The sequence below is a fragment of the Sarcophilus harrisii genome, chromosome 3 (assembly GCF_902635505.1).
Source record: "Sarcophilus harrisii chromosome 3, mSarHar1.11, whole genome shotgun sequence".
Classification (NCBI taxonomy): Eukaryota; Metazoa; Chordata; class Mammalia; order Dasyuromorphia; family Dasyuridae; genus Sarcophilus; species Sarcophilus harrisii.
The window spans coordinates 312,241,269-312,265,246 of NC_045428.1; the positions used below are offsets into that span (position 1 = coordinate 312,241,269).

Consider the following 23,978-nt stretch of genomic DNA (forward strand, 5'->3'; position numbering starts at 1 on the left):
GGAATTCTCTTCCCCTAAAGAAGAAGCATTTTAAATCCTCTTCCCCTTATAAATATTCCCTATTTCAAAAGCTCAGTATATTTGCCCCCAGTGTTAGGTTCATCTTCAGTGAGGCAGAGATTCACCAAAGTGGGTCAGAATGAAAAAAATGTCACAAAAAGGGATTTAAATAGGGTTTTTGCCTATAGTCAGTCCCTATTTTGGTCCCCAGGATAAGCTATATTAAATTCTACAGGACGAACTAGAATTTCCAGATCAGTAACTCAAAGAACTACAATGAAAACATCAGACTCCTAGACTCCATTGTGGCAGTATCCTCCCCCATCCTCCCATGGGGGTGTCCTCCTGCTGTGGGAGCTACTGAAACTGGCAGCATGAATTACTTCGAGACACTTGGATTTATGAACCTTTGCCAATGCTATTCTTTTTAGCTCCTGGATTCAGCGCCAAGTCTCAGAATGTATCATTCTAATCTTGTGGCAGGTGCAGTGATCTTACAGACTAAATATTTCTTTGTAGATAACTGTCCATCTGGTAATATTTATGTTAACTATTTAAAAACTAGCCATTAGAAAGTATTGGAAAATGTCTTTAGATTCACTTTTCTTGGAGGTTTACAAAAAAGAAAACCAGAATTAGTCAGAAGACCTTTGTTTGAGTTCAGCTTGACATGGACTCTGTGATCATAGTTAAGTCAGTCTCTGTTTTGTCTTGTGTAAAATGGTGATTACAACAACAGCAATAATGATAGTTGATGTTTTCCTAATGATTTAGGGTTTACAATATGTTTTTCACATGTATCAGTAATCAAGCATTTTCTTAGTTTGGGGTTAAAACTATTTACAGTGATGCTCTTGAGGCCCTACATGCCAAATCTCTTTTTCCCTTTCATTAAAAAAAACAAAAACAATCTATTGTAAAGTACGGGCTAGCTCCCTGGAGGGCTTCAGGGTCATCCAGAGTCAGGCTGAATTAAAGTCTTTGGTCTTTAGTGGGAGAAGTGAAGGATGTAGGCAAGTTGCCATGAGGCTTGCCAAAGATCTCTCCTGGATTCTGAGTCCAGAATCTCCAGCCTCTCTCCTCCTCATCTTGCTGCCAAGTGACTCTGGCCTCTGTCTCTCTGCCCTCCAGTCCTTGCCTATGATTATCTTAACACCAAACATTCAGCAAGCATCAACTTATCAATTTATCCAAACATGCTAATAGAGTCATTGTCTCACATTGACTAGGTAATTAGCCTTAAGTGCTAAGTTGTCTGATTCAAGCATACCTTTTCGGAGTTTCAGCCCTCTACAATCTATGGATATCAGATGACCTCAAATAATAGCAAGAACAGTTCTCCAAGTGTACTTAAAATCAAAAGCATTTGGTGACAAGCAAATAGTTAAAGAACAAATAGTTTCAAATATATAAAATCCAATAATTGTCCCAAAGCACCTCCTGCCACATTCTTGATTCTCATCATTCAAGTAATTAAAGTTACAAGACCAATGCATCTGGCTGAATAACTTTATTAGAGCTACTATTTTTCTTCAAGGACAGTTAGGGTATCATGTTTGCCCATAAGATGGACACAAAGAATTGTTTTCTGACAACTGTGTGGATGGTGCCTTAATACTACCTAATCCTCCTTGGTCCTATAATGTACCATGCAAAAGACAAGGTCTCAACTGCTATGTGGCCACAGGGAAGATTCAGGTTTGACACAGGCATATATGAAAATATTTCAATAATGGCAACACCCCAGGATTCAACATATTTATATGTTCACAAATCCAAGGGCCTTGAAATATTTAATTATGTCAGCTTCGGCAACTCCCCCCAAAGGGAGCGGCCCCAACAAGAGGATGGGGGGTAATGCTGACCCATAGTAGGAGCTTAATAAATGATTACTGACTGATCAGTTATAGCAGGCAAAGGACATTCAAAGCAAGGAAAGGAAATTCAGCAAATATACAACATGGACCCACTTGAGTGCAATTTCCCTGTGCCTGGGCTGGTCATGATGGTCATTTGGTCAGAAGCCTAAGGGAAGATCCAGACTATTTCTTGTGCCCTGGCTTCTTTGTACCTAGGCTTCTAGCAAGCTTTGTCAGTAATCCATGACATTAGTACCTGCAGCAAATTAGTTTGGAAGATGGTTTCAATATTTTTAAGGAAGAATCAGCCTATATTTCATTGATATTTTATGAAATTGATCCTACTATGGGGATTCATTATTAACATTGCTTTTCACCTCTATCTATCAATTAATTAACAAGTACTTATATACTTGTACTTCATTAAGTACTTATATACCAGGCACTGGTACATAATCCCCATGCATAGGGATACAAACAAAGAACATATAAAAATTGCCTTTACTTTTTCTTTAGGCTGAGGCAATTGGGGTTAAGTGACTTGTCCAGGATCACATAGATAGAAAGTGTTAGCTGTCTGAGGCCAGATTTGAACTCAGTCCTCCTGACTTCAGGGCTGGTACTCTAACCACTGCACCATCTAGCTGCTCCTGCCTTTACTTTCAAGAAGCTTTTGTACTAATATAAGAGACAACATGTAAACATACATACATTATAGAAACTGTATAGGAGTAAGGTAATATTAGAGGAGAAGGCTCAAGTGACTGTAGAGATCAATAAGGCTTCCTGTGGAAGATTATATTTGAGCTGAGTGTGTCAAGTGTGTCAAGAAGCAGAGATGAGAGAGAATATTTAAGGCATGGGGGACAGCTGGTGTAATCAGAGAGACTGGGTGGTAGAGTATCCTGTGTGTTGTTTAACCATTTCAGTCATGTCTAATTCTTCATAATTTTTCATGGGATTTTCATGGTAAAGATACTAGTGTGGTTTGCCATTTCCTTCTCCAGGTCATTTTACAGATGAAGAAACTGAAGCAAAAAGGGGTCAGTGACTTGCCCAGAGTCATATAGTTAATAAGTGTCTGAGACCAGATTTGAACTCAGGTCTGCCTGACTCCAGTCCAGTGCTTTATCTACTGTGCTAGCTAGCTGTCCATCCCTGGTGAGAAATAGCAATTATGATGCTAGTGCTTGACACTAGAGTGCACAGAGACATGTATTGTTGTGAGAAGTGTAAAAAGGTAGGAAGATGTTAGGTTGTGAATAGCCTTAAAATATCAGAGGATTTTTTTATGTGGCTCTGGAGATAATGGAGAGTTCTTGGATTTTTTGAAAAGTGAGTGATACAGTAGGAATCATTTTTTATGCTTTAGGAAAATCATTTTGGCAGCTATATAAAGGAGAGGTTCAAGTGGGAAGAGATTTGAATTAGGGCAACAGTTAGAAGGCAATTATAATAAATCAGGTAAAGAGTGATGGAGAGCTTGAATTAAGAAGTTAAGTTTTTTGAAGATATTAGGAATTCATAATTTATTTAGCATTTTGTTTTTACAAAACATCTTACATGCTCATTTTATTTGATCCTCTGAATAACTTTTTTTGTTTTGTTGTGCATTAAATTGAATTGAATAGTAATGCATGTAAAGATAGTTTTCAACATTCATTTTTATAAAACTTTGTGTTCCATATTTTTCTCCCCCTCTCCCTCACCTCTCTGTAGAGGGCTGAAACTCTTGAGTTCATGCACTGAGGTTGGACAACCAAGCACTTAAGGGTAATTACCGATTGGACAATACTCTATAAGCATATACTTGGAAAATGGCCCTTCCCACAATTCTGTGCTGGCTCGATAAGTGGTATACACAGAGAATTGTAGGAGGGACTAAGGGGTGGAGTAAGATTATCCAGGGTCACTTTGGCGGTAGACAAGGAAAAAGGAAGTCGTGGACATTCTGCATCCATCCCATTCAATCCTACCTCTAAAGACCAAGAATAAAGACCAAGGACTTTAGCTTATCCTGACTCCAGCTGATTCACAGTCACCATACCTCTCCTCTTCCCAAAACAGTTAGCAATCCTCAGGTTATAGGTTTTTTTTTCCTGATGCAGTTGGAGTTAAGTGACTTCCCCAAAGTCACACAGCTAGGAAGTGTCTGAACTCAAATTTGAACTCAGGACCTCCTGATTTCAGGACTGTGCCACTGTGCCACCTAGCTACCCCCACATTCACTCTTCATAGTTCTCCCTCTGAATGCAGATAACATTTTCCATCACAAGTTTACTAGAATTGCCTTGAATCACCTTGTTGCTGAAAAGTCCATTAGAGTTGATCATCACATAATCTTGTTGTTGCTGTGTACAATATTCTCTTGGTTGTGTTCACTTCACTCAGCATCAGTTCATGTGTGTCTTTCTAGGCTTTTCTGAAGTCAACCTGTTCATCATTTCTTATGAACAATTATATCTATCAGAAGAAGGTAACTTTTGAGTTAAAAGAGTGGAATACATAAAAGATATATTATTATCATAAAATAGACAAGATTTGGCAATGAATTGAATATGTGATGTGAGTGATAGTAAAGTAGAAGTCCGAAAGAGAAACAGTTTTAGAGAAAAGAAAATGAGCTCATTTTTGGCCATGTTGAGTTTGAGATGCATGGGTCATTTGAAACTTCCTCTCTAAGATTATCTCCTTTCTACTTTGTTTGTACCATGTATGAACCCAAAAGTTACATGTTGTTTTCTCTAGTCCATATCAATAGGTTGTTGGGCAGAGGCTATTTTGGTTTTTTTTCTCCAATGTCTTTTAAGTTCTTTTTTAATCTTTTAATCTCTAATATCTAACATTATATAGTAATTATATAATAACTGCTTAATAAATGCTTGATTGACCTTTTGATGATCATCACCATCATTTTTGCTCTGAGTATCCTCTCTGTTCTGACTCTGCATTCTCTTTAGATCTTCATATTTCAAACAGATATGACTTCCTTTTGATTCTACCTCTCTATCTCTCACATCTCTTGTTTCTTCACTAGTCTCACTGTCATCAGAGTAGTAAAGACTCACTACCTTGATTATTGCAATAGTCTCCTAGAAGGTCTTCTCACTTTTACTGAATACCAGAATTAGAGAGTTGGAAGGAGTCTTCATATCTATTAAATCCATTCCATATTTGAAAAAGATTCCCCACTACAATTTGAACAAATACCTACACATATACATGGATGTATATACATTTTTTATATATACATATATATGTGCAGGTATATATATATATATATATATATATATATATATATATGTATTTTATTTAAAACATTCTTTTCTTTTTAAGTTGAGTTCTAAATTCTCTCCCTTCCTCTCATCCTACCCCTAAGTACTTTTGGGGAATTGTTCTTGCTATTATATGAGGTCATATAATAGACTGATTTTATACATATGAAGTCATGCAAAACACCTCAATATTAGCCATTTATCAAAAAGGTAAGAAAATTATACTTCAATTGCCTTAGAGCCCATCAGTTTTCTCTTTAGAGGTAGATAATATTTTTCATCAAGAGTCTTTTTAAATTATCTTATATCATTATATTGATCAGAGTAGCTAAGTTTCTCACAATTGATCATTATTGAACAGAATGATTGCCTGAACCTTATAAAGCAATCCATTGTACCTTTAGGTAACGCTCATTAGTAGAGGGTTGTTGGGTTGTTGTTGTTTCTGACACTAAGCCTTAAATTATTTATCCCTGCAAGATCTTCTTTATATACTCACCACTATTAAACTAAGCTTTCTTATATAGAGATTTGGTTTTTATTCTTCTGATGATACTATGATTTCTCACTCTCTGTAGGCTCCTTGTCTCATGCAGTTGGTTATTAAGAATTCCAAATCCTCCTTGGAAGTCATGGCAATGCAGTGAAAGTATAAAATGAGGAAGGGAGAAGAAAGGAAGGTTTTGTTCTTATCAGGAACTTTAACTAAAGCTTCAAAAGAATCACAAAAAAATCTTTTGCTTCCTTGTTTTTCACTTATGCTGACTCACTCTGGCTTGGCCACTTGCCAGTTTAGGTGGCCCAGTAAATACAGTTTTAGATTTAGAATAAAAAAGAACTGTATTCAAATCCTGCTAGCTTTTTGACCCCATGAAGATTACTTAATCTTTTTGTGCCTTGGTTTCCTAAAAATGAGGGAGTTGCACATGGGGGCCTCTAAAGATTCTTTTAGATAAATCATGCAAAACACCTCAATATTAGCCATTTATCAAAAAGGTAAGAAAATTATACTTCAATTACCTTAGAGCCCATCAGTTTTCTCTTTAGAAGTAGATAATATTTTTCATTAAGAGTCTTTTAAAATTATCTTATATCATTGCATACAATGCAGACCACTGCCCATGAACAACCACCTTCCCATGAATAACCACATCCCCATGAACAAAGATGGGTGATAAATCTAAACTTTTCTTTATAAGAATCAAATTAGCTTTTTTTTTTTTTTTTTAAAAAAAAGATAAACTTTCTATGTATTTTCTGCTTCCTTCAATACTCAAGAAATCCATGGTGTCATCACTGTAAATTTTTTCCACCTATGAAATACCATGGTACATGCCAAAGTCTGACCACCCTGCAGCTAACCTGGTGATGAGCCAGAGGAAGGCAACTCTAGAAAAAACTCCATTAATATCAGTCCATCAACAATATCACTTCTAAGTGCCAACTGTGCAGCTTTTACTGCTCTAGATCTTAAGGAGGCAGAAGATACAATCCAGGTCCTCAAGCAGTTTATAATCTAGTTGGAGAGATAAGAGAAATATGTATGAAACATATATAAAACAGTTCTAATCCTGTCTTTTCCACTAGCTATATGACCTTGGGCAAGTTATGGAACATACTCCAGTTTCAGTTTCTTCATCTGTATAATGGAAAGGCTTGGACCACTTAAATTTTTGTATTTCTTCTAGGTTCACAATTTTAATAAGTTGGGTCTTGAAGAATGAGCCTAGGGAAATAATAAGGGAGTACTCTCCAGGCAGAAAGGAGAAACTGAGACCAAGAGAACTCTCAGATCCCATTGAAAAGCTAGTTTTTCTAAGGATAAACTTTTGTTTTCTTAAATGTAAAAATGTCCTAGTCCTTTTTCAAGGGTAGAAACCAACTGATAAGTCAAGAATTCTTTGCCACAGAACTTGTCAGAGGCATGGTTATTTTGCTCATTTTATTGTGCAAAGTGGGCCCTACAAGTAGGCAAGCAGAATGAATGCTATCTCTTTCAATGGATTATAGATTTAGAATCTTAAGAGGTTCTCAATTCCACACACACCCTCATTCCAGATTGGGAAACTGAAACAAGATTTGAAGCCAGGTCCTTCTGACTCCAAATGCAGTACCCACCCATTACACTATACTACCCCTTTCCTTGAGTGATCTGTAGTCTAACCTATATTGAGATGCTTGTTGTCTTGGGTAGGGAGGGGAGGAGAGGAGAGGAAAGGGAGAAAAACTTGGAACATCAAGTTTTGTGGGGGTGAATGTTGAAAACTATCTTTTAAAATATTTAGAAAAATTAAATACTGCTATATATATATATATATATATATTTTTTTTTTTTTTTTTTAGAAAATACTTAGCCTGTGATATAGTAGAGCTTTAGGGTAATTAATATTTATTTGGTGGCCAAAAGTTCTCACCAGAGCTGCTGACTCTTATCTAGGTCAGATAAGCCCTAGACTTTGATGACATTGAGACATTGACCTCAGAGAATGGAAACCTAAGTCCAGGTTCCACAGTGTGCCATGCTGGCATCTCCCCCAAGGAAAATCTCAAAACAACCACAATTTCACTGAGTGAAGAAATACACATCCAAGTCCTACTTGGCAATTTTTAGATAGATCATAGATCACATTTCCATACTGCTTAATAAAGAATTACAAAAGGGTTGCTTCTCAAGACCATGTTGCCAATAGTGCACATCTACTTTTATTCCCATAAAATCATAAAGTGCTAGCTTAGTGCTTGATTCTGAAGTGCTTGATTCAAGTCCCAGTTCTATCAGCTGTGTGATCCTACAAGAATTCCTTAACTTTTCTGTGTCTGAAGGGATTAGACAAGATGATTTCTAAGTTTCCTTAGTTCTCTAAATTTTCCATATCTGTGACATAATGAAGGTATATTAAGACTCACTTAGATCAAATTTCTCATTTTATACATGGCAGAAATTAAGGCTCAATAGTCATCCATGGTTATCCAATTGTTAAGTATCAGAGCTTGGATTCAAATTCTGGGTCTCCTAACTCTAAGCCCAGTATCTTTCCGTTACACATTCCTGAAGAAGGTTGAGCTTATTTTTCTGTTCTGAAGTTCCTTTACTTCATTCTTTCCCATTACATGGTCTTCATACCTTATTCCTTAGATGTCTAGCACTATTAAAAGATTTCTTCTGAAGTGTCCCACCCATCCATGCTTATTTTCCATTATGATACTAGGTTACAAAATCAGCCCCTCCTAATCTATCACAACTTCCATTTCTGTGAACAAGAGAAGAGGACATGACATAGTGAATAGGCCAGACTGGAATCAGAAAGGGCTGAGTTTGAATCTTTTCTTGTGTCTTTACTAAATGTGCAATCCTGGGTAAGTCCCTTAGACTTGCTGAGTTTCATTTTCCTCTGTTTAAATGAAGTAGTTTCAACAACTCCTGCATTCCCTTCCACCTCTAAAACTCTAACTTTATAACTGACTGTTGTTGTTTATCCTTTGTTCTAGAAGAGGAGGTGATGCTGTGAGTTGGATTTAAGTAAGGGAAGGCTGGGCAACATCACCTGCCTGATGTTGCCCTCTTGAACCATCTGGGTCCAGAAGCCAGATATATGAGAACTACTGGAGATGACCCTGGATGTAGCAGGAGACCTTGGCTTTTTTAAGCTAAGGTCAATAGGTCTCAGTTCAACTAAGGCTGTACTCATTCAGTGATTAAGGCTAGGTAGCAATTGAGGCAAAAAATCTAAATAAAAATCTAAATAAATAAATCTGGGAGGGGGCTGGCTGTTAGGAAGACAACAGATGATTAAACTCAATCACAATTTTGTTTTATATATAATGCCTTCTAGTGACATTTGCATGAAATCTAAACCTGTTGGTATTTTAGCTGTCAGAGTAGAGATATTTTGAGGAGGGATGATGGTGCCTCATACCAAGAGGACAGTTATCCAGTGACCTTGTTTAGTATGACTTAGAGTACTCCTTAAACATTCCTCTAAGAGAGTCTACCTCAGGTAGCCACAGTGTCCACTGGTGGCAGATTAATATGTGATGGAAAGTTTTTAAAGTAGCTAATTTTCTGAAGGTTAAGAATTCTGCTTTTTAGAAAAGCATCCACATTTAGAAAAATATTTATAGCAGCTCTTTTTGTGATGGCAGATAATTGGAAATTGAGGAGATGCCCATCAATCGAGGAGTGGCTGAACAAGTTGTGGTATATGAATGGAATGGAATCCTATTCATCTATAAGAAATGATGAGCAGGTGGATTTCAGAAAAACTTAGAAAGACTTATATGAACTGACGATGACTGAAGTGAATAAAACCAGGAGAACATTGTACATAGTAACAGCAACATTGTACAACGTTCAACTATGAATCTTTCTCAGCAATACAGATAACTGTATAACTAAGACAATTCCAAGGGATTCATGATAGAAAATGCCATCAACATCCAGAGAAAGCACCAAATGCAGGGCAAAAGATACTACTTTCACCTCTTTGTTGTTTTTTTTTCTTTTTCATGGTTTTTCCCTTTTTTTTCTGAGTCTTCTTTCACAATATGAATAATGTAGAAATAATTTTTGTTTTTAAAATGTTTAAAATGATTGCACATGTATAATCTATATCAAATTGTTGTCTAGGAGAGGGAGGAAGAAAGGGAAGGAGAAAAATTTGGAGCTCAAATTCATACAAAGATAAATGTTGAAAACTATCTTTATATGTAATTAGGAAAAAAAAATACTAATAAGTAAAAATTTTTAAAAACCCTCCTGTTGCAAGAGAAATTTTTTTTCCAAAAATTCTGCTCTTTAAATTGGAAAGGCTGGTATTTGATACTTAGACACTGCTCTCTTCTTTGGCACCTACAATCCATCCTTATTCTCTCCTTCCAAGAAGACTTCAAATCAAAGTCTCTTCTCAAGGATTATACCAATCCTAATGTGTCGTGGGAGTATTGGATTTAGAGCCAGAAGCAACAGTGGTCTGGTAAATGTTTTATTACCTAACTGCAGGAGAAAAAAAAAAAAGAAAGTTTAACACATTTCTTTTTTCCTTTTTCTTTCGTTCCTTTTTCTGGAGAGACGTGGGGCTGGAATCAGAGTTAAGTGACTTGTCTAAGGTCATACAATCAGTAAGTGTCTGAGACTAGATTTTAATTTAGGTTCTCCTAACTCCAAGGCCAATGTTCTGTTCACTGCACCACAAAGCTACCCCAATCTCAACAAATTTCTAAGTTTAATCGGTTTTATTAACTTTTTCTCCAGCACTTAATTTAGTTTGAACATTTAACAACAACAACCACAAAAAACAAGCTTTTATTTGTAACATTTGTTAATTTCTAAGGTGAAAATGCTCACATTGAAAATTTAACAATGAGGGTTTTGTGAACCCTTTGGAATGAACTTCACCAAGATACTACAAAGAGAGAAAAGAACTTGGTCCATAAAGTAGCCCCCTTGTTCCAGATTGCATGGGGGTTGTTGGTTACAATCATTTTAAATTTTAAAACTACTCTTCCCAGGCACCAAGTAGATGTGGACAGAAAGACCTCTGGTTTTTGTTTTGTCCTTGCTATAGCTTTTTAGTCAATACCCATTTGTAAAAGAAATTGATTTTAATTAGTTAATTGAGGTTCAGGAGATTTTAACTGGTTGAATGATATTGGAGGAAACAATGGATGGAAGCTCATAAGGAATAGTATTAAGTCTGACAATTCCTTAGATTTGCCCTCAAGAACCTTGAGGGGATTTTAGCTGGGATAGGGAATCAACCTGTTAATGTTTGTGGGAGTTGGGATAATGAGTACCAGCCTATGTTGGAATTTTATCACTACTGCTTTTACACTAGTATGGTTATCACCCTGGCTGGACAAAAGCCTCCAGTCACAAATAATTTTTCTATTAATTCTATTAATCTTCTATTAATCTAGTTTCAATTGCATTTTGCACAGTTTTCAGCTCTGTACTTCTGAAGTGGTTCCAGAGCGTTTGTGATCATTCATCATCTCAGAGGAAAGAGCTGTAGTCTGAAAGGTTGTAGAGGTTAAACACTCACTTTGAGGACAGAGATGGAAGACAACAGAGACATATAGTTATATCTTCAAGGCTACAGATTCAGGCCCTGAATCATAGAGGTAGCTTTGAAGGCCTCCAAAATGAAGCCATAGCTGAATATCTAACAAAATTTCTCCAGTTTATTGTGGATTTTAAGGGAAGCCCACCTTCCAAAAGACAGGGCCCTTGGCTCCTCGTATCCTAGGAGAAACAAAACATTTAATGAACCAGATCCTAGACAAGAGAGGGAGAGAGAGCAAAGGTAATGCACTCTGAATGTATCAACCAAACAAGTAATGAGAACTTATCAAGAAGTTATGCATGATAGTTACTCACTATGAGCTCTATAAGAGAAGACACAGTCCCTACTTTAGATTGTAAAATATGGTTGGAAGATATAAAATATACAAACATTAAATAATTAGCAAGCAACACATGGAACTATGGTTTCAGATTGTGTGCTTCACACTAGGAGAACTAAGGATGCAGAGAAAGGAGAGACCTATGTAGGTTATAATAATGTAGAAAATTCCACAGGAGTGCCTCTTGCATTGAGCTTGAAAGGTTGAGTAGTATTTAGATCCCAGCTCAGGTTTGATAAAGCCCTGGATAACTGCACCTAGACATAAGTAGTTTGGGGCCTTAGTATGGCCTTGAGGTTTATCATCATAGGATATGAATGATCAAATTCACAAATTGCAAGATATAAGCAATTTTCTTAAGTCCTCATAAGGCAATATCCTGATGCCCTGATAAGATGTGCAAATGGCCACCTCATCTGAAAGGCAGTTTCCTTTCTTCTACCATCCAGGAACAATCTCTTCCATGGGGCAAAGATCATTATTCATTACTACGTGGCAAGGAGATTTCTTAACTCAGTCAGAAGATCTTATAAGAACAGCAAGACAAGATTAAGCCACGTCAAGCTTAGGCTGATAACTATACTCAGATTAGGCTACTAATTAACTCATCCCGTAACAGGTTCTTTCAAAGTGAACCAAGTCAAAAGAAAGAGTCTGGATGAGAGATATAGGAATAGTGTGTCTGAGCAGTTCTGATCAGTGTAGATCAAGAGGGTTAGAAAAGGTTTGGAGAAGGTCCAGGAGAAGGCCACTTAACTGATCAAAGGAATCATGCATGATATAACAGAACAAGGACAAAGCAATTTAAATTTAAATACAAGATAATGGATTGTAAAGAGCATGATTTGTGCCAAAGGGACTATAGTATAAGAATTATCAAGAGAGACTGAAGTTAGTTAGGGTGGGATTCTTGGTAATGATTCATCTTGAGTCAAAGCTTAACAAATTGATTAGAGAAAAGAGGATGCATTCTAGAAAACCAAAATTATACATGAACAGAGTGGCCTCTAGGGATTTGGGATACAGCAGCAAAGCTCCTTCTATTTTCCTACCAAAAGTCCTTTGGGTATCTTTGAGTAGAGTCATTGTCCTCTTCAAAATCGTCTCTTAAATTGAAAATACTATAGGAAAAGAAAATATCAAGTATTAGTATCTCACTGTGTGAATTAATTTATTATTTTTCCATTTCATGATTTCCCTTGTGAGACAGACACTGAGGAAATGAGAATGATGAGGGTAGTTGTGGGAGGCAATTCTGAACCATTAGGCACAGCCTTGGAAGTTCAGTAAGAATGAGTTCTTAAAAGATAAGATTAATTGAGGTAAAGAAAGGAAAAGTGACAGGAAACAAAAGGAAATTTTGCCTACTTCATGGTTTTGCTAATTTTTATATTTTCAATATAGATATTTACAAGTCAGAAATCTACAAATTCTATAAATAAGGGATCCTTATTTCATTAATTGTCTAGATGAAAGAAAGTGATGGAGAAAATGCTAATAATGCAAAGTAAACTTTTAAATGTGTCATGAATATATATTTTTTCCAAGAACTTGTCATTAAATATTTACCAGCATACCACTGAGCCTCATTCCAAGTATTCTGATGTTTTCCTTTCAATGGCAATGAAAAATTTCATTTTGTAATTGGTGGAAATTTGGGAGGGTTCAGGATGAATTTAGATTTAAAAAATTAATTTGATTTCATTTTTTCAATTACATGTAAAATTTTAACATTTGCTTTTTAAAAATTTTAAAATCTGAATTCTCTCCTTCCTCACTCTTTGCAAAATCTTTTTAAATATAACATAATCAAAATAAAAAATTTTACATCTTCTAATACTCTCAGTCTCTTGTTTGGTCTTCTCTTATCTATAGATCTGTTAGATAAAACATTCCATGCTCCTCTAATTTTCTTGTGATATCATTGTATTAGGTAAAAGATAAAATGATTGAGTAAACAAAGGTTAGAGCTTCTGATTATATTGAGAATAAACAATTCATGAGAATTACATAAGAAACTGGGATCAGCAGTGGAATAGGTTAGGTTCAAGGGATAAAACAGTCAACAACTATAGCAACCTAGTCTTTGACAAACCCAAAGACCCCAGCTTTTGGGATAAGAACTTACTGTTTGATAAAAATTGCTGGGAAAATTGGAAACTAATATGGCAGAAACTAGGCATTGATCCACACTTAACACCGTACACCAAGATAAGGTCAAAATGGGTTCATGACCTAGGCATAAAGAATGAAATTATTAATAAATTAGAGGAACACAGGATAGTTTACCTCTCAGACCTGTGGAAGGGGAAGGACTTTATGACCAAAGAAGAACTAGAGATCATTACTGATCACAAAATAGAAAATTTCGACTATACCAAACTGAAAAGTTTTTGTACAAACAAAACTAATGCAGACAAGATTAGAAGGGAAGCAATAAACTGGGAAAATATTTTTACAGTCAAAGGTTCTGATAAAGGCCTCATTTCCAAAATATATAGAGAATTAACTTTAATTTATAAAAAATCAAGCCATTCTCCAATTGAAAAATGGTCAAAGGATATGAACAGACAATTCTCAGATGAAGAAATTGAAACTATTTCTAGTCATATGAAAAGATGCTCCAAGTCATTATTAATCAGAGAAATGCAAATTAAGACAACTCTAAGATACCACTACACACCTGTCAGATTGGCTAAGATGACAGGAAAAAATAATGATGATTGTTGGAGGGGATGTGGGAAAACTGGGACATTGATTCATTGTTGGTGGAGTTGTGAACGAATCCAACCATTTTGGAGAGTAGTTTGGAACTATGCTCAAAAAGTTATCAAACTGTGCATACCCTTTGATCCAGCAGTGTTACTACTGGGCTTATATCCCAAAGATATTATAAAGAAGGGAAAGGGACCTGTATGTGCACGAATGTTTGTGGCAGCCCTTTTTGTAGTGGCTAAAAACTGGAAACTGAATGGATGCCCATCAGTTGGAGAATGGCTGAATAAATTGTGGTATATGAATATTATGGAATATTATTGTTCTGTAAGAAATGACCAACAGGAAGATTTCAGAAAGGCCTGGAGAGACTTACACGAACTGATGCTGAGTGAAATGAGCAGGACCAGGAGATCATTATATACTTCAACAACAATACTATATAATGACCAGTTCTGATGGGCCTGGCCATCCTCAGCAATGAGATCTACCAAATCATTTCCAATGGAGCAGTAATGAACTGAACCAGCTATGCCCAGAGAAAGAACTCTGGGAGATGACAAAAACCATTACATTGAATTCCCAATCCCTATATTTATGCCTACCTGCATTTTTGATTACCTTCACAAGCTAATTGTACAATATTTCAGAGTCTGATTCTTTTTGTACAGCAAAGTAATGGTTTGGTCATGTATACTTATTGTGTATCTAATTTATATTTTAATATATTTAACATCTACTGGTCATCCTGACATCTGGGGGAGGGGGTGGGGGGGTAAGAGGTGAAAAATTGGAACAAGAGGTTTGGCAATTGTTAATGCTATAAAGTTACCCATGCATATAACCTGTAAATAAAAGGCTATTAAATAAATAAATTAATTAAAATAAATTAAAAAAAAAAAGAAATTGGGATCAGGTCTTCTCAGCTTTGGCACTGGGCACCAAATACAGGAAGAGACAGATTTTTATACATTAAAAATAATTAATCAAATAAAACCAATTAATTAAAAGAAAACAATTAGCTATGATACAAAATTAGGAATTTGATTTCCAATTGGAAGAAAGATTAGGAACTTTTCAAGTTGGAAGGGAGAATGAATAAATTCAATTCTCTAAAATCAGAAAAAGAGGTGTTTTACTTTTCTCAAGTGACTATTGAATCAAAGAAACATGGAAACAATAACTGATTGACAAGTATGGAACCAGTTTTCAGATGAAATATATGTATATATGATAAGACATGTTTATACATGATAAGATATACATATATACTGTGTATGTAGGCATGGGTGGGTGAGTGTGGGAGTTATGTGTATATATATGCATGTATTTATATACATGTATATATTTTTTTGAGAATTTATATGTGTGTGTATATGTATGCACAAACATATTTGTGAGAAAATTTCTCATATCAGTCTTCATTTCTAGATTGGGGTTTCTTAATCATTATAATCTAAATTCTTATTTAAGGGTCTCTAAGCAGTAGGTAGTGGTGATCCAGCTTTCTAGCCAAACAGGGTTGGGTTCAAACAATTTCCATAATTTAATTAAGTTTTTCCACAAGACAGAAAATTAAATTAGATCCATAATTAAATAGAAAGGGAACTGACCTAGATTCAGAATTGAGTCACAAGATGGAGTCAATACCACTCAATTCCCACCATTTTCTCAATTTCCCCTTTGGAGTCATGGGAGAGGGGTCAGCCAACTTCTCCCATTAGTCATCTATAAACCAAATCTATTAGGTTTAATATATATACATATATATTCATAATCAGAATTACATAAATCAGACTAAAAATCAAATCACCTAGAGGTCTCATAATGTACTAATTTTGAGAGGGGAAATTTACCAAATTAACCAAGAACACTTAGAAAACAAAAACATTTTGAAACAAAAGTTCAAAGGACAATAATCAATATTACATAACATCAAGTGTCCTTGTATCTCAGTAACATATTCCTAATATCCATTTAATCATCACATCTTGTCATGAACCCCAGCTGTCCCACATAATAGTATGGCCCATGGAAATATGTTCTCTTGGACATTCTGGAATAATCTCTATTCTCAGGGTATCTCTGAAGGGAGTTCTACTTTTCTGATTCCAAATAACTTGTAGAGATTCTTTGATAATTTGGTACAATTTCTTAAATTTGTCTTTCTAAACCTGAATCTTCAGAGAACGTCAGTTTTTACATGCCACTTACTATCTTTATCTCAAAATTATACATCTAAAATAAACTCATATGTTTTATCTGAAAACTGGCCTCTCCTGGTCAATCAGTATTTGTTTCCATGGTTTTTTTTTAACTGAATATAGTCAGTTGGAAGAAAGTAAGATAATTCTTTTTCTGATATCAGGAAATTGTTCCTGCTTGTTCTTTCTTTCCAACTTAGAAAGTCCCTAATCTTTCCTCTAATTAGAAGCCAGGTTAACTAATTTTGTATTCTAATAATTTCCTTTTAATTGATTGCTTTTAGTGCATAAAAATCTGTTTTCTTGAGTATTCCAAAGGCAGTGCCTATGCTAAGGAGGCCTAGTCCTAATCTGTTATGCAATTGGCATGCATTGTTTAATAAACTGATATCTTTGGAAGCTCTATCCTTTTTTTTTTTTTCAGTCGTTTCATCTTTTACTGCCATATTACCCTTTATGCCAAAATCATGTTCTCATTTTTACCCTAACTTGGCATAAGGTATGATATAGATTCTGGAGTGGTTTGTGATTTGCTTCTTTAACTCTACTTTTTGCCAAATTGCCTTCCAGTTTTTGCAATGATTTTTGTTAAATAGTGAGTTCTTTGGTCCCCAAAGCATCTTTGTATTATCACACACTATGTTACTAAGGTCACAGCAGGGCAAGGAACCCAAATAGAGGACTAAAGACTAGTCCCTTGAATGGGTAGCATTTGGGGGAGTGGGATTTCCTCACACAGTGCTCTGATCTCATCTTGAGGAAGCAATTATTCAGGCCAAATCCCATAGCCTTAGGAGAGGGGTTCCCTGCCTTAGCAATAAACTATCAAGGCCTGTGACCATTCCATAAGCAATCCTACCCTCTTCTGACCCAAGAAGAAGGCTCCTTATACTTTTACAGAGATAAGGAAGGGAAAAGATTATTATCACTTAAATTCTTAGGATTAAGTCAGTAATTGACAATCAAAGCTAAATTTTTTGGAAGTTTTATTTATTCATTTATTTATTTATTTATTTTAAAATAACTTTTTATTGACAGAACTCATGCCAGGGTAATTTTTTTACAACATTATCCCTTGCACTCACTTCTGTTCCGATTTTTCCCCTCCCTCCACCCTCTCCCCCAGATGGCAAGCAGTCCTATACATGTTAAATAGATTACAATAGATCTTGGATACAATATATGTGTGCAGAACCGAACAGTTTTCTTGTTGCTCAGGGAGAATTGGATTTAGAAGGTATAAATAACCTGGGAAGAAGCACAAAAATGCAAGTAGTTTACATTCATTTCCTAGTGTTCTTTCTTTGGGTGTAGCTGCTTCTGTCTATCCTTGATCAATTGAAACTAAGTTAGATCTTGTTTTTGTTGAAGAAATCCATTTCCATCAGAATACATCCTCATACACTATTGTTGTTGAGGTATATAATGATTTCCTGGTTCTGCTCATTTCACTCATTATTAGTTCATGTAAGTCTCGCCAATCCTCTCTGTATTCGTCCTGCTGGTCATTTCTTACAGAACAATAATATTCCATAACATTCATATACCACAATTTACTCAACCATTCTCCAATTGATGGTCATCCATTCATTTTCCAGCTTCTGGCCACTACAAACAGGGCTGCCACAAACATTTTGGCACATACGGATCCCTTTCCCTTTTTTAGTATCTCTTTGGGGTATAAGCCCAGTAGAGACACTGCTGGATCAAAGGGTATGCACTTTTTGGAAGTTTTAAATGAAAACTGGTTACATTTTGTTGAATATTCACTCATAAAGGACTTTTAGTTCCCTAGTTGACTGGTTGTAGGACCCTAGAGGGTAAGTCCAGAAATTAAGAATTGGAAGTATTGGAGAATTTGCCAAAATAAATTGCTGAATATTACAGCATTAATTGTAGGAAAAGTACTTCCATGTAGGTAGAACCTGGGTGGATAGAAGATTGCCTCCCTTGGTTTGTAATCAAAGTATGTATGGGTAGGTGCCATCTCTAGGATCTTCCATTGGAGAACTTCTCAGATGGAATAAGACAAAAGGCAGGTACCTTGGGAATGTAAAAAATTTTCTCAGAAGTTGCTCCAAAGATTGCCATTTCTGCTTGGGGACCACTACACCCCCAGGAGTGATGGGATCAGGCTTAATGCATCCTACAGAATCCCTATTGGCTCAAGGGTGTATAGTTGGATAACTTGTAGTTGGATAACTAAAGGAAGATCTATTAAGCTGTTTAAAATTTGATTTGAGAATGCAAAGAGTTTAGGGATTATTTGGGTCAAAGCATGGAACTTTTGGCCACTTAGAAAATTATGGAATTTTATCTCCCAAATCAGCTTAAAACAAATTGTTGATATTGCTAAATCCTTCATCAGTCTTAGGTTTTTTGCCTGTGATTATATTTTCTCAAAAAGTCTAGAGGAATGGAACTTTAACCAGCTCTTCTACATAATAGGGACTAGTTTTGAATATAAAGTGCACTTTAAATGGGTGAACACCATTGACAAATGAGACTAAAACAATTTTGCATTGTTACTAAATTATATTTTTAAAATAAAATTCTAAAAGTATTAGCATAAGTAGGAAACAAAGGAATTATCTTAGACTGACAGAGGGACTCCAATAACAAGATGATTATAAATTCTATACTTCATAGAAAAGACAGGTAAGATGTTGACTTCAAAATCTCCTAGAGAAAAATTTTTTGAGAAGTTCAGGTTTGATTTTATTTGTTTCTTGTTATATATTCTATATGTACATCTTTTGCAAATGATGAAACTAAATTTAGAAATAATGGGTTCTTTATTTCGGATAGAAAGGTACTTAATAAAATTAGTAAAATCTTTAAGTGAATGGGAAACAAGTGTCTGTGTTATGCTGGTCATCCTTTGAGCTAACCCATAACCAACAAACGTTTTGCCTGTGACTTTTCTTTTGGGATGATCAACCAAAAGAAACAGGCTGTTAGAAAAAAAAGCAAACTTTAAAAAAAAGTCTTAAAAGAAGACAAATATCTTTTTTCTCTGTTTCCAACACTAAACATGTTGGAAATTGCTGAGATGAAAGAAAGATATAGAAATTAATTGAAAACTAAGATACAGTGGATACTCAGCATTTGGAGAATGGCTGAATAAGTTATGGTATATATGTTATGTTATGTAATATTATTGTTCTATAAGAAATGATCACTGGGATGATTTCAGGGAGGCTTGGAGAGACTTACAGGAACTGATGCTAAATGAAATAAGTAGGACCAGGAGATCATTATACATGGCAACAGCAAGATTATACATATGAGGATTAATTCTGATGGATATGGCTCTTCTCAATGAGATAATTCTGGCCATTTCCAGAGAGAGGAACTGCATGTAGGTCACAACGTAGCATTTTCACTTCTTTTGTTGTTGTTTGCTTGAATTCTATTTTTGTTCTCATTTTTCTTCCCTTTTGGTCAGATTTTTCTTGTGCAGCAAGATAATTGTATAAATGTGTATGTCTATATTTTATTTACATATAATTCTTTTTTTACCATGTTAAACATATATAAGATTACTTGCCATCTGGAGAGGGGGTGGGAGGAAGGGGGAAAATTGCAACACAAGTTTTACAAGGGTCAGTGTTGAAAAATTATCCTTGCATATATTTTGAAAATAAAAAGCTTCAATAAAAAAAGAAAATTAAGATACAATAAAACCAAATGTGAAAAAGAATAATTAATTTTTAAATTTCTGAATCATAATTTATATGTTTTTCAAAGTATTTTGATGAGCTTATAGGATACTACCAAACTCTGTAGAGTTTAATGGAAAAAAATTCACAGATCAGTTATTTCTTAATGGGACTTTTAAAATGAGTAAAGATTAATTTAAAGCTGTAATTTGAATTTTAGACACTGTTTTATTAGTTATGAGATGTTGAAGAAAAATTCAGTGAAATAGGAATTCAAGGAAATGGTTAAAATAAGAAAAACTTAGGAACTAGCATAAGAGAAATTAGATTAAAACTCTTGTGAGTTTAAGTAATTAATTTCACAACTCAGAATTTTAAAAAGGAAGCCCATTTGCTAATCTGAAGTGGTTTCAGTTAACCAGTCTTTAAGTCTGAACTTTTGGGGACTCATTCTGTGAAACTGACTTTAATTTTAGTTTAGGATAAAAATACACTTAAAAAACTACTTCAAGTTGGAATAAATTTATTGCAAGTAGGAATATTTATTATTATTATAAGGCAGAATAAGGAAATTTTAGATCATCTTCAGAAAAGAATAAAAGCAGGTAGAACTGAAGTTCATTTACCTTTTTGTTTATAGCTTTTCAACAACCAACCTGAAGGCACTAAGCAGGTCCTGATTGTAGGAAATAAAAATCTGGAAATTTTATTTTGAAGGTGAATTGAAGATGAATCCCAAAGTACTGCCAGAAAAAAAGAAAATTTGTTTTGACATCAGAAAACAAGTAAAGGCAAGTAAAGTTTAATAATACTTTTGCCATTTAAATCAATTGAAACACAATAAAATGTGTTAAAATCAGTTGCTTAGTGAAAATAAGTTTGTATTGTATAAATAAGGTTACAATGTGTTAGAGAAAAAAATTATTGAAGATAGAATTGAACAAAAATATTTTTAGAATGATAAATACAAAAACAAATGAAATGTGTACACATCTGATAAAGGGTATTCCGATTATAAAAGATCAAATTTAAATGAGCATATAACATAAAAGCATAAACTATTAAAATTTTGAGAGGGAAAAGATCTTGCAAATTATTTCAGGACAAATAAACATTTTATAGGATGAAATATGGAAACTTACAATATTAAAAAAATCTTATCAGTTTGAAGCTTGCAAAGTCTTAAAAAACCCCAGTGATTTGGAATCTCTATTAAATTATAACTTTTGATAGATTAAATAGTTTTGCTAAAAGATTAGTAATTTAGAAAATTAAAAGGAATCTGTCTGGCTTTTTGAGTAACTCAAAGAAATAAAGAAACAGTAATGGGAAATTGAGAATGTCAACATGATTTTTTAAAATTATAAGTCAACTAAAAATAATGCAACTTTATGTGAAATGATACTACTAGTTATTGCCACTACTAATTAGTTATTGCCACTAGTCATTATAAATAATAGTTGGTGGTTTGAAAATATTTTAATGCTAATAAATTGGAGAATCGAATCAGTCCTTTTATGTACAAAAGGGATAATAAATATTTATACCTATCTCCCAGGGTTTCTGGGAGAAACACAATTATGAAGAGCTTAACCCAGTGCCTGACTTATGTAACGTATGAACATTGTAGTGTTCAGACCTTGAGTCCTTGTAGAAATATAATTGTACAAAAAGCTATCCCTCTTCCAGGTACTTTTGCTAACTGGCATGGAATGTTAACAAATTGAGAAATTATAGACTAAACATTATACAGTATTATGAAAAAAATGTTTTATGCAACTTATAAAACAGAAAAAGACTGGCATGTAATAGGCATATAACTATTACAGTTAACATGAAAATCCTAGAGGTAATAAAATAAAAGTGAAATAAATCACTTTCTATGAAGTAATATGTGGAAGGAATTTAACTAAATTATTATTATTACCTGCTTGATGATGTTTAAAATACAAGAATGCAAAAAAAAAAGTCATTAAAGCAAGTTTCTTCCTCTTTTCAAATAGATCTGTTATGTAATTTTTAGAGTACATTTTTTTTTTTTGCATAAAAACCCTACATTATCATGATGATGATAAATGACTTACCATTAGGAGAAAAACATGGTTAAAATCCTCTGGGGATATCTTTGTGAGCTTCCTAGGGATAAGCCCTCCTGACGAGATGTCATGAAACTCTACAGCACTGCCATTTGCGGAACTCAGCCTTCTCCCACTTAGTATGAAGAAAGGAAACATTTGAATAGTGAGTGTCATTTAATATCATTTGGAAATTCATGAAATTGTATTTTTTTTAATGGTATAATTTTAAGCCAACTACTGAGTATGTATTAACTTGAAGTGAAGAAGTGGAAACAGTAATACAATGCTAAACAGGTGTTTAGTCTGAGTGTACTGAGAAAGAGAAGCCACTCATCCCCAGAACTTCAATCACCAAGTGTGTATTTTTAGTTCATAAGGGAGCGTGGTGGTATCATTGAGGCATACAAAGAATAATAGATTCAATCAAGCAAGAATAGTTTATTCTAGACATCACCTCAGTGGCAACTTTAATGAAAGGCACTGGTCCAATTTGTGTAGTTTTTAATCAGCTTACATTTCAAGTCACATTGGCCATCTGCTAGTTTGTAAACCCTCCCCCCTCCCCCTTAAACACTTTCAGAAAGAGATTAAAATTGTATCCAAGTCAATCTTTGACCAAGGTTGAATCCTGGTTCTAAACTCACATCTTCCTCTGATACTGTAGCTTTCATCAAGGAAATTGTGTCCAGACATGACCTATTTGCCTACATGGACTCTGATGGGGGAATTCCATCTTATTATAATCCCACTGTATTCTAGAAATCATTTGATGTTCTCCTTTTGGTTTTATCTGCAGATCAAGATGGGAAATGATAATTGTGAATAGATAGAATTTATGAGTACTTGAAAATTCTAGATGAGATTTTGAGGCTAATTGTGACCGCGTTAGCACCCTGGATACCTTAGAATCAGTTGGAGTCAGGATAAGTAAAAGTCCTTGATCTTTATTCTTTGTCTTTAGAGTTAGGATTGAATTGGATGGAAGCAGAATCTCCTCGACCTTCCTTCTTCCTCTCCTGCCCAGAAGTGACTCTGGCCAATCTTACTCCACCCCCTAGTCCCTCCTACAATTCTCTATATACACCAATTATCGAGCCAGCACAGAATAGTGGGAAAGGCCATTTCTCAAGCATATGCTTATAGAGTATTATCCAATCGGTAGTTAGCCTTAAGTGCTTGGTTGTCCAACCTCAGTGCATGAATTTGTTTCAGCTTTCTACAACTAATGTTTGGGGGGAAAAAAACAGCAAAAACAAACCAATTATCTAACCCTAAGCTATGATTAGTGAAAGTTTAGTGTTTGAGTAAAAGTTTTTTTGGGCTTCAATGTGTTCCTGTTTTAAGTCTTAAATCCAGGTATAAATGTCCTGACCCTGTATAAGACTGCTGGTTCATTATTTAGGGGAAATCCTGTGTGTCTATAGTCTGAGGATTCTCACAGATGCCTCTCTATCCCTGGGAAAATCAAGAGAATAACCCTGCAAAGATGAAGATAGGATTATCTTGCTCTATCCCTATCATGGTAAATAAGGAAATTTCCCAACTGGTTAATTCTGAGGCTGGTTATAACATTGTGTCATACAAATTGGCTGCAGTGAAATAAAACAGAACTAATACTGCTGTGTCATTGCTTTTTTTTCATATAGATTCCATTGAGAAGGGCAAATTAAAAAAACAAAAGATGAATTCTATTGGTGATATTTGATAAAATTGTATGTGCTGGTATAATGAAGGATCATTTTCAATTGTCATTTGCCTTTCAATTGGTGGGTTATCCAGTTTA

The 23,978-nt window shown here is 34.8% G+C and overlaps 1 protein-coding gene across 2 annotated transcripts in view; it reads right to left on the minus strand.

Moving 5' to 3' along the window:
• RBP2 (retinol binding protein 2) overlaps window positions 1-23,013 on the minus strand; it is a 66,274-nt gene extending 43,261 nt beyond the window's left edge. The window contains exons 1-3 of one of the 2 annotated variants that reach the window (XM_031959820.1): window positions 22,840-23,013; window positions 22,202-22,328; window positions 20,774-20,860 (exon numbers count right to left, since the gene is read on the minus strand). The gene's annotated coding sequence lies outside the window, so the exon portion shown is untranslated. Of the gene's footprint in view, window positions 1-20,743; window positions 20,861-22,201; window positions 22,329-22,839 lie in introns of both variants that reach the window. The other variant, XM_012544622.2, reaches the window with a different exon arrangement.
• Window positions 23,014-23,978: the final 965 nt, after the last annotated feature.